Genomic DNA, 12354 nt, shown 5'->3' with positions numbered 1-12354 from the left:
CAGTCAAAGAGGATTCTTCTGTTAGATGTCTAATTTCAGACCACTGGAAGAAAACACCCCCCCCCCCCCCCCCCCCTCTGTTTCAGCGCTGCTGGTGGAGAGAGAGAGAGGCTGTAATTGAAATGTAGTCAGAATTTTTTTTTTCTTTTCTGTTAAGTTGAATTTGATAGCCTCCAAACTGTGAGTACATTTGCATATTTTTAATTAAATGTCTGGCTGTGTTTTTCGCAGATCATATAAACCAACTTGTCACTTCCTGTATTGTGGCTTTAACTAATTAATGTTTGCCCTGACTCGTCAGTATATGTTTGTCTGTTTGTTCGTTTTTTTAAGATTTCCTGAGAGAACTTAGAGCACGCCTGTGTGTGTGTGTGTGTGTGTGTGTGTGTGTGTGTGTGTGTGTGTGTGTGTGTGTGTGTGTGTCTCTGCCCTGTGGTGTCTGTGTGTTTGAACTGCATGTTCCTGTTATGTGTAGTAAATTTACATACCTCCTCTCAGCAAACATTTCTGTGCACATTGTTCCCCTTGACCAATCACACCTTTGCAGAGCGGTTGCCATGACAGCCTCATAGCCTCAGCCTCTGCAGGGCTGCAGGAAGAGCGTGTGTGTGTGTGTGTGTTTGTGTTTGTGTGTGTACATTCATGCATTTTTGTGTTTCTGCCACAAACACATTGCCGGAGAAAGGAAGTAAAGCTGTGATAAGGGTTCAGTTCTTATCTGTGTGTGTCGGGTTATGGCGGAGCTGTAAAGGGAAATATTCTGTGGAGAATCCCAGCAGCCTGATTAATAGCTCGTTGGTGGTGAGAAGCAGCAAGAGCAGTCACTTAGGATCAGTTCCCAGTCAATCTCAATCAATACTCCGCTTCAATAGCCGGCTGTTTAGAGGACACGCAGCCGTGGTCACTACTACAGAAGGGACATTCCCGTTCCAATCAACGGAGCATGGATGGTCGAGGTGGCGGCCATTTTTATGTGTGTGCCGTTGCAACTGTTGTAGCGGGCTAACTTCTGTATGAACTAAACACACTTACTTCAGAGTGGTGCAGTCACTGAGGTGAGGTTTTTGCAGTAAGATAAGATAAAATAATCCTTTATTAGTCCCACAGCGGGGACATTTGGGGGATTACAGCAGCAAAGGGGACAGTGCATCAAGAGACATCGGTAGAAAACAAAACAAAAGATGAGCAGTGGAGTAGTAGCGTCGAGAGGAGAGCCAAAGGGATCTCGTAAAATGTAACAGCTGCGGAAGAAAGCTCATTGCTCTCGCAAGACGAGTGACAACTTTATTTATTTTATGTGACCAGTGTAGCATAGTGTAGTGGAATTAGCAAACTAGCTAACTAGTAAAAAGCTGGCTAGTTCGCTAGCTTGCTAATTCCACCATGCTGCACTGGTTACAGAAAATGAGCCACACAGCGGCCTGGTGGCCAGCGGCAGTGCCGGGTCCGACGGTCCGACCTAGCGAACTAGTGGGACAGCTGGCTAGTTGGCTAGCTTGCTAATACTACACTGGTTACAGAAAATGAGCCAAACAACAGCAGCGCTGGGTCCAAACGCCAGAAAACAGGCGCAATGTTAAACACGTCAAAAAAGCCAAAACACAACAGAACTACCGGGTAGGGTTAAGTAAAAGATCGTGTTTTAACTTAAAATAAGTATGTTTGTTGCGTGTAACTTTAGAATTAGTCAACGCTGTGTTTTTGTTTCACTTTGACCCATCCATCCACCTGACTGTTGCAGATTTTGTTAGAAACAAAGATAAAAACGCATAAACTACTGAATGAAATTAATGACGATAATAACTTTATATTTTACCGTCACAGGAATGGCCTGGTAGTAAACGTGTGTGGCACGTTCAGTTCCGCTCTTTTTTGCTGGGAGACGTGTTGTCACAGCAGAGCATCTTATAACACAACTAATTTAGACACAAACACATTTATACTCACCAAAACAGGCTTCTTTCCACTGTTCCAACAATTTGGTTTAAATAAACCTCTAATCCAGGAGAAAGTCTATTCTCTCCAAACGTACTTGACGGTGAAGTTTCATTGTATGGGAACGTAATTTTGCGTACACCAAGCTGTATCTTTGCGCACATATTTGGCTCGTGGTTATATGTTTATCGGTATCCGCCGTGTGTGTGTGACTGAATTGCATGTATGCGAGTGCCAGAGGCTCAGTGTGGGGTGCGGAGCAGGAGACACGTTTTCTTTCATTCTATTTCTTACCGGGCCTCATAAATGTCAGACACGGGTTGAGGAAGTGATGCTCGTTTAGATTATTTAGATTCATCGCACATTCATTCCCAAAGACCCGCGGTTTTTCCCCCTGCCTTAATTTGCTTCACAAATGGACACACTGGTGTACATACAAGTGCTGACCACACACACACACACACACAGAGGCACACACATAATGGATGTCAAAAAGAATTGTTTGGTTTTCTCCCCAAGGCTGGGGGGGGGGGGGGGGGGGGGGGGGGGGGGGCAAGGCAGCTGAGAGACGAATACTTAATCACACGAGCGCAAGCTGAGGAAAACGCACTGACACACAACCAAACATACAGAGGAGTGAGGGTATGGGAAGAATGTACAATGACTTGGAGGTCCGGTAAGTGTTGGAAAGGAAAGGAAGAGCACCAGAGAAGTGTGTGTGTGTGTGTGTCTGTGTGTGTGTGTGTGTGTGTGTGTGTGTGTGTGTGCGTGGGGCGCAGGGGCCAGTCTGGGGTCAATTAGTATTCATAAAAGACAAATGAATTCATAGCTGCGGCCTAATCCCAATTACTTTTGATCACCTAATCAATTAGAGTTGGTTAGGGTTACTGTAGCTAAATAGAAAATTAAGTGCGACATTCACCATTGCCGTCGAGATGACTTTTCATCAGCCGCCGCATCGGACAAGTTAATTTCCTCATCAAGGTGGAGAATGGAAGGATACTCGCCCGCCTGGTCGGAAATGCACACTCCCTACACACACACATGCAGCCACACACGGGCCCTTTATTAAATATCCCCGTGGCCCCTTAATAGACAAATAGCATCTGATTCTATCAAGCAGAGTATAGTGAAAGAGAGAGAGAGAGAGAGAGAGAGAGAGAGAGAGCGAGAGAGCGAGAGAGGGAGGGAGGGGAGAAAATTAATGGAGTCCTCGGTGGCGGAGAGAATATGCAGCACTGAGAGATGGAGCAAACGAGTAATTCAGAGCTGATTGATTGTATAAGAGAGAGTGAGAAGTGGAGAAGGAGTGAGAGTGCAAAAGAGGGGGAGATATAGAGAGGGAGAGACAGATAAAAAGAAGGACCAAATTGCAAGAGAGGTGGAGCGATTGGAAGTGAGGGGAAGAAACTGGAATGTAGAGATGTGAGAGATGGATAGCGAGAGAGAGAGAGATGGAGTGGTAGTAGCTCCCCCAAACCTTTGCTGGATGGTTATTAAGCCAACACTCCTCTACGCGCCGTGTGCCTGCTGTCACTGCACCTATTTCCCATTCCCCTAACCTAGTTTAAGTGCAGCCATCGCCTCGGGGCTGGTGGGGGAAAAAAGGGAGTGGCAGCAATATCAGGTCAAGCCCGGGGAGGGGAGAAGCCCAGTGGTTAGTATTCACGGGGTGTCGGAGGTGGAGAGACGAGAGGGAGATGTCTGGTAGGGGGGGGGGGGCAGGTATAGAAGATGTCTCGAGGACGAGGCTTTAATTTAGCTGAAACCACCACGCTGGTGGTCTGCTGGTAGTGCTGCATGTGGCTTTCAACATCACTTACATCAACCACGTGTTCTACAAAATGATTTGAAATAGTTCCTACACTTAAAGAGTTCAGTGCCATCTACTTCCATCGTATTGGAAAAAGGCAGATATCTCTACGGACAATACCTCCAACAACCGGCAACTCAAACCAAAACAATCTAGATCGATAAACTGCACTACAAGTAAGAGGAAACGAATGTCATCCGTCCATGCCAGCATGGCTACAGACGCTCACTCTAGTTCAATATTTAACAGAGACCACTACCTTTCTGCACGCATGCATTTATCTTGAGTTATAACGTAGCCATGTGTGAGTACATACTGTGTGCGAGCACAGCTGGAGGATGTATGCACCCGAGAAGACAGGTGGCTCCATTCCATCACTTCCTACACGAGCAATATGTGGATTGGATCTCGACACTCGCACGACATGTGTCATGCGAGTGGATCACACCCAGACGGGAGCGTACGTGTGAATTCATCGTCATTCCTGCACATTCGTTTCTCTCTCTCTCTCTCTCTCTCTCTCTGCCCTCCGTGTCTTGCCCTCTCTCTAATTTGTCTCCCTCCTCCTTCCCCTTCCTCCCTCTGTGTCTTTGAGGCCAATGGCCTTGCAAGCTGCAGTATTGATGTGGACGGTTAGTTAGCTCTTCCTCCACATATAGTCGTTCCTGTCTAATTAGTGTCTTAGGAGAAGAGCCTGTCACAGTGTGTGTGTGTGTGTGTGTGTGTGTGTGTGTGTGTGTGTGTGTGTGTGTGTGTGTGTGTGTGTGTGTGTGTGTGTGTGTGTGTGTGTGTGTGTGTGTGTGTGTGTGTGTGTGTGTGTGTGTATGTGTATGTGTCCTGGCCTCTGCTCTCTTATCTCACAGCTCTCATTAACCAGGCTTTTGTTTTCCTCAGCTTCATTAGCATTCCCATGACAGCGGCTGTTACCTCAGCGCGAGGCTAAATGCTAGGCTAAGTGTTAGCCGTGAGGAGTCAGCCTGCCCCTTTTCATTAACATTAGCCTGTTTACATTGTCCAAGTGTTTATAAGTGCAGTGACACCGCTTTCCCTAATAGCTCTTTGTTAGCGGGCTCTTACACGTGAAGTGTTTGCTTTAGCTGCTCGCTTTTCAAACAGCGAAGGGAAGAATTATCTCTCCTGCAGAATGTTTTCAGTCCTTTGGGTGAATCCACTTGTCTGTGCCCACCAGGAGTCCCGGCTACTCTATTAACATGAAGGCAGCATCTGCACAGACACGGTTCCTCCAGGTGTAGGACACTGTGCAGACTATAATATCACTCCCTGGCTGGAATGCAGAGAGGAAACAGGAAATGGGAACAAGCAGGGAGAGAGCACCAGGAGGGTTGCCGATCCGGGGGACAGGCGGAGGTGGAGGAATGAAAAATACATGAGAATATGGAAGGGGGGTGTAGGAAGGTTGTTTTAGGGGACCCAGTATATGTTCCCCATTACGATGAGGTCTTCTCTGGGGAGATGGTGGTGAATATGTAAAGGAGGGCGAGCTGTGATGGTCACCTGCGCTCAGGTGACGCAGGAGCGAAGCGTGCAACCGCCATCCATGCGTGATGATCACCATGGAGACCGTGTAGAAGATGAGGGGGAAAGAATCCCCCGTATAGTCCCAGAGGAGGGGTTCAGAGGCCGCTGAGCAGTTCATCCATACATCATCATCTTCCTCTTTCTCCCACTAACACCACCCACCCACAGTTAAACACGACACGGGTCCTTACCTAAAACCCCCACAATGGCGTTTTTTTTTTAATTTTCTTCCGCATGAACATTTTTACAGCAGAACATCTTTTTCGGTGTCAGTCTTTTGTTATCTTTTGTCCTCTGATTGACGTCATAAAAATAATATGCGTGCGCATGTTGACGGCCCCAGCCGTCCAGAGCAGTTAGCCAACTTCAAGATATCTGCTTATTGAGTGCTCGGCTGTCAAGATCGATATTTCAGCATCGGACTAAAGGTCTTAAGAATTCACGACTGTTTTTGGATGTTTCAGTTTAACTGGCGACCGTGTTAGCTGGTAGTAGTCTCTCTTAAGTAAACGGTTGGCGTAGATAATAAACACATATGAGTCTGTGTTTTAGATTGATTCAAGGCTTTTATTGGATTACCTACCTTCTGTGTTTCCAACAGCTGCCGTCACTACGAGCAACCGCGGACGCATTCGGCTGAGAGTCACCACTTAACACGGTGACTCGTTACACCGAAACACCGGCTGCAAGCTGTTACCACAGGACTGATCCAAAGTGTTTGTGTTTGTAGCGCCCATTTAAAAAACGACTATCTCTGTAGTATCACTGAAACACAACATTTAACCACGACTAGCTCCAAATCCACAAACCCACGAGAGTCTACGGAGCAGAGTCGGATAGTTGTCGGACTGTGGTTGTGGCTGGGCCGGTGCTTCGCTATGATTGGCCAGACTGCGTTTGAGGGGCGGGACTTCCTCAAGGGTCAGTTGTCGGTTCGAATGCGGCTTCAGAAGAATCTAAAGGAGCTCAATGGGGAGAAAAACATGAGCTATCTGACACACACACGTCAGCTTCACTGTGCGAGTTCCTCAGAATCAAAGACTCACCGTTGTGTACCGGCGTTTAACAAATATCAGGTGCGAAATCTGTTGTCGAAGCGGCAGCGATTCATCCGCAGACAGTGGACTCAATCATTCATGATGTAACGCTGCCGCCAGACTTGTATTTTGACTTCCTATCTCTCTGTCTGCTCCGTCAGATGAATATTACTCAGGGATTGAGTGGGGCAAGACAGATGTGAGTAATTATGAAGAAAACCGTCACACCTTCCATCCATCCTCCCTCGTCCTCCTCTCGCCCCCCCTTCCACCCCCTCTCCCCTCTCCTCTCTCCTCATCACTCTTCACCCCCCCCCCCCCCAAACCGCCCACTAACCCCGTCCGTCAGCGGCCACGCTGCTTACACACCCTTGCAGAAGCTGAAGTGGTCATTATTCACAGCTTAGGCCATGGCTGTTTGCTGTGAAATAGCTCACAGTGTGCTCACATGCGTTGAGAAACGGAATTAGCATAGCGATTAGCATAACTATTTTACATGCTAACCCGTCAAATGCACAGGCGCCCCAATCTCCAGGACCACTACAGTCAGACCTGACAGCACGCTCATTGCATTTTCCATCAAGCACTCATTCCCCTCTGAGGTGGAAATCAAGGTAAAGAGGATAGTGTGTCAGAGATGTGTGCAAGAAGATGAAGATTAGACATTCCAGAGATGCAGCGATCGATCGGCCGACGATCGAAACCGTCCTTATTTTCAGCTAATTGGCCGTTCAGTCTCATATTTCAGTTTTTTTTTGCCGGGCGTGATAGTTTTTTTCGTCATCACAGAGCGTAACGTCAAACACATCATGTCACTGGTGTGGAAGTTCCTCCAGCGCGCGTGAAGAAGACATGAATAATAAATGGTAAATAAATAAGCCGTGGAGGAACAACCTTAAAAACACATTTAAACTGACTTTAATCAGACACGTATTATATTGTAATTTGTTCCCATCGTGCTGCTGAGAGTAATCACAACGGGGGGGGGGGGGGGGGGGGGGGGGGTTGCATCGACTTGCATTATGATGCATTCAAGCTCCATGACTATTGGGTGAAGATAAATTATAATGCTGTGATGATTTGTTCAAATGTAATCTTGTAAACTGTAGTTTTTGGCAAGAAACTTGAATAAATATTAGTTGTTTGAAGGAGATGTTTTCACAGCAATATGAGATAGATATTAGAGAGAGAATTATGACCCAACACATAGCAGCTTCTAATATAGTTCATTCAAACCGCTGATCACAAGATTGAGTTTTAATGAGAGCAAATATCTAAATAAAAAATGCATGATTTCCTGATCATTTCAATTATTAAAGTAAAAGAATAACATTTAGAATTTAGAAAGACGGTTCACATCGACTTTGAAATCATTTTTTATGATGAAAAAAGTCTAAAGCCTTTCTGTCAGTTATAGTTTTTGGAAATAAAATCGTGCAAAAATCTGAATCGCCGGCTCAGACTTCGAAATTTGACAAGAAAATGTGCAATCTCTTAGAAATACATATTTTTCCCCTCTTGCTTCTTTTCCTCTCTTCGCTCCCCCTCTTCCGTCTCAGCGTCATGTCATGTTTATCTCAGTATCAGTTTGCCCTTTTTGTCCACGATTCGTCCCCAAGGATCCATTCACTAAATGGGGGAAACCCCTCTCGCTGATGGATTCACACACACACACACACACACACACACACACACACACACACACACACACACACACACACACGGAGCACAACGTAGCAACACAGCGTTATTTCAACAGCACGACCAGTGACCCATCTGAATCCCTACTGTGGCTGTATACACATAACCTTAATAATTCACACACACACACACACACACACACACACACAGATGAGGTGTAAATAATTTACAGAGAGAGACGTCTAGCTCCCAGCATGAATAAGTGAGAGGAAGCCCACTGGCCGGTTGCGGCCCTCTCACGGCTCCTTTCTGACCGCGTACACAGTTTAATCAGCTCATAAATATTGCATCGCTTCTTCACTCGATAGCCTCACGTATTCTGTATTCATTTTTTTTTTGTTTTCATCGAACTATACCGCCTCATTGAGTGCACAAATGGTGGCGTGAGGTGACGGATTGGAGACTTTTGTGCGTACTCGCATGTGGCCGATGGTGTTCTAAAGTATCTTACGTTCGTCCTGGCGATATAGATTAGATTTTAAAAAGTTTGAATTTATCCCAGTGAAATGATAGCAAACATGCAGGTTAACCTGACTCTATAGCCACTGTTCTATAAATGAAATACTCAAACTAATGAAGCAAATCCAAGAAACATAATTCTGCTAATAGCGTTACAGAAATGCCTTCATTAAAAACAGCAACCCTCTTTAACTTAGTATCAATATATTGATTCTCTGCCTACATTAAAGTTTAATTAGATTGTACATTTCCCAAATGAAATCTTAATTCCATTGTACTACAATGCATGCAGGAGACAGTTTGCACCACAACACACATAAAACAGTGACTTTAAATGAAAAAACTATTTACGACAGCGTGCCGTGAATGTAACTGCTCCTATACAGGAGTGAGGGAGGTCCCGCAGCATGAAGTTCATTACAGAGGAAGTGCTGTATTCTGTCTTTGACATGATGCCGCTTGTTCCGTGGAGACGTTTTCCTGTCGCTCGCATCATCTGAAGCTCACATGTTAGTCCGTGTTTTACCACCTTTTGGCACCGACTGTCTCAGAGCGGGGATTTACTGACCTAGCTGGTGTGTTCTGTTCCTCTGAAATAACTTTAAAAGCTCTGCTTTTATTTGTTCCCCCGTCAGAGGAAGGTAAAGAACCAGTAGGAGACAAAAGTATGATCCTTAACGAGTGTCCCGTTCATAGATCTTTGATAGATAGCTCAGCCAAACCAGAAGCAGCACTGCTGGTATTCAACCCATCTCCCCTGAAACACCAGGATGCTCCCGTCAGCGTCTCAGGGTCTGAAATGAACTGTTTTCAAGTGTTTTTAAAAATGTATGCACTAAATGAAGGAAGAACATTTAGATAATTTAGACCTCATTTTATATAAAGAATGATTTCATTCAATGTTTGATGTTTTTACAAAAAAACATTACATGTGTGATATATTCTAGTGTTAGAATAACAGCAAAGCGTTGCTTTAGCAGCTGTGAGCGACTTCCAGACGTGTCCCCAAAAAAAGTCTTTCCTCCAACAACGTACCCTCGTTTGTTCGTTTCAGACCCTTCATGTGCTGACTTACTGACTTTACTAACTGTAGCTACAGTTCAAACCTTAAATTACTAAAACCTACTTTGGAATTTTATGGTGGGTTTTTCTTCAGCGCAGAAAATGTCCTCCTGATCTCCAGTGTGTTTAACTTCTGTGTTTTGTAAAGAGTTAACAAACGAAACCTGAAGGACTGACTGACTCATCTTGAATCAGTCATTTAAATAACTGAGCAAACTAAAATATTACAAACCAGAAGCAGTCATTCACTTTCTTTGACTTTCTCTCGACAGCTACATGAACCACGCTCTCCTCCGGATACGTTTGGGTCTGTTTGGTTTAGGATTGAGTGACGCTACCTCTCTCCTTCACATGGATTACTTACTTTAAATACACTTTAAAGTGTTTCATTTGAGAATGGAATTTGGTGTTTTGTTACCTTGTAAGGCTACATTGTTTTTAGATTAGTTTGGTTGCTGTTCAATAACTGGCAGAATAGTCTTTAGAAATTAAAAAAAGATTTGTGATAAGATTGTGAATCGAGATCCTGGTTAAAAAAACATCGTGATACATTTATGCCATACCGCCCACGCTGTGGGGAGGGAAGGAGGGAAGGAGGGAGGGAGGGAAGGAGGGAGGGAGGATAAACCGAGATAACGAGATCTTTCTCTGTCTTACACTCAGACTTGTTTCTCTGGCACTTCATCTCTCTCAGCGGGGGATGCTTCTGTTCTCCTGCAGTTATCTCTGTGGCTCTGTGAGTGTGTCGTTTTGGTTGTAATTAAACTATCCGTTAAATCAACTGATTGCAGAGGCTTAAGGAGCCGGGCCTGGGCTCCTTTTTGTTGTATAGCAGAAGATTTTGTGAAGCAGCTGGGATGAAATACTACGATAACTCCGACTGGAGAGAGGTTTCTCTGTGTGCACAACAGGTAAAGCGAGAGAACCATCGAGAGAGACACTGAGGCAAGAGGTTTGAAGAGAGAGTCGACGGAGGGAGAGGCAAAGAGGGAGAAAGGAAAACGAAATAGCGTAAAAAACGCTGAGCACAGGGTGCTGCATGTCGGCGGGTATCAGGGGGAGTATTTGGTGGCCGGGAGCCAGTATGAGTGAGATGAGGGGAGGCGAGTCTGCAGAGCCAATAAATTACGGGCCTTCAAGCCCCACTTTACATTAATGGAATGTGCAGCGCTGCTTCTCTCCAGTCGGCCGCTGAGATTAAAGAGCAGGGAAATGGCTGTGGACAGGCTCTCCCCGGCTGGAGCTCCCCGTGCGATACGGACCTTCAGGAACCCACAGAGCAGCGTCTGGGCTTTTGAGGTCCACAACGAGCTTTTCAGTTCAGGGCCGACACTACAGGTGGAAAGGGTTAAAATATTGAACTAATACGTATCACACCATGAAACTTCCCCCAGTCGATTGCTTACATCGAGACAATTGTTTTTTGTGTTACAAGTTTTCTGAAATGTTTAAATCTCCAAATGAAAATTTGCAAATTTGAGTACTTTTTCCAGAACAGAGAGGAATGAAAGGGTAAAGTTTGGTGTATGTCAGAGCTGCTGCAAGTCTGAAAGAAGACATGTTATAGAAGCAAAAAAGCCTCAATGTGATCGGTGCATGAAACACTGTTTTTGCCCAACAGAACAAGTCTTTTTTCTTGTGATCACGAGCTTTGGTGCTGCCGAGCCAGATAAAGGTGATATTTTCAGGGCATCAGCCATTACGGTGCTTAATCCTCGCCTGGCTTGTTTATGTGAAACGCTGTATTACAGATCAGTTTCTGGGAAGAAGAAAAAAATAACAAAGTCAACCTGGATAGTGGATACAGCGCGGTATACTCTGAAGATTTCTCCCAGATTATGTGGGATAAAGTGTGCGAGTGCGAGAGAATGGCTGAAGCATATCCAGCTAAAGCCTGCTCTCTTCCACAGCCCCTAAACCCATTACCCCACCATTCATCTCTCAATTGAACTGTGCCACCGCTGCGTCTCCGCCCCGACTCCCGGTGGTTTTTAAGACTTGTTTGATGGAATCAGACGCATCTGGGAAGATTCAATTAAAAACGCCGTCGCCTTTTTTTTTTCGTAACTACTCCTCATCGCTTCGCGTGTCTCCTGCCAGTGTTTTAAAGTGATTACACACAATTATTTCAATTAGGTGTCAGGAAGTAGTGCCATCATCATCAGACAGTAATCAGGTTGTGGTGGAGCAGTGGGAGACGGGAAAGCGACAGCTCCTCTCGTTTCTCTTTCATTAAAGATGGAGGAGAAACATCGCAGCGTTTTTGCCGCTTCTCCTTCTTTATTTCTTTTTTTTTTTATTTCCCTTCTATTTTTCACAGCATGGCATACTTTTGGAAAGACGCCTTTGTACCCCCCCCCTGCAAGCCGTTTCTCATCTCTGCTAATGAATGAAATCCATTTCTGGATCTCTTTCTGAGAGACGAGTGAATGTTGAGGCATTGAGTGAGACACAAAGGAGAGCAGGCCTCCTGTTGTGTCCTGGACAGAGTCACATAGAGCGGGAAGAGAGAGAGAGAGATTATACACACAGCCTTCTGGCATACTTTACACTGCGGAGCAGTAATGACAATACCTCCATGAAGTCCTGTTGTTTCACTGACAATTACCAGAGTAATTCAAACTGATGCTGACATAGAAATGACATACATTTTTGTCCAGCTATTACTTTCTTCTTCTTTGTCTTTTCATCCGTTTGTCCACGTAACACAAAGGTACAGAGAGTTCATTATTATGAGACAAATGGAGCTTAAAGTTACCGTGCGGAACTTTAACTGGTCTTAATTTCATACTGATTCCTCTACATGAC

This window comes from Pholis gunnellus, assembly GCF_910591455.1.
Source record: "Pholis gunnellus genome assembly, chromosome: 4".
Classification (NCBI taxonomy): Eukaryota; Metazoa; Chordata; class Actinopteri; order Perciformes; family Pholidae; genus Pholis; species Pholis gunnellus.
This window is presented reverse-complemented; position numbering follows the sequence as displayed.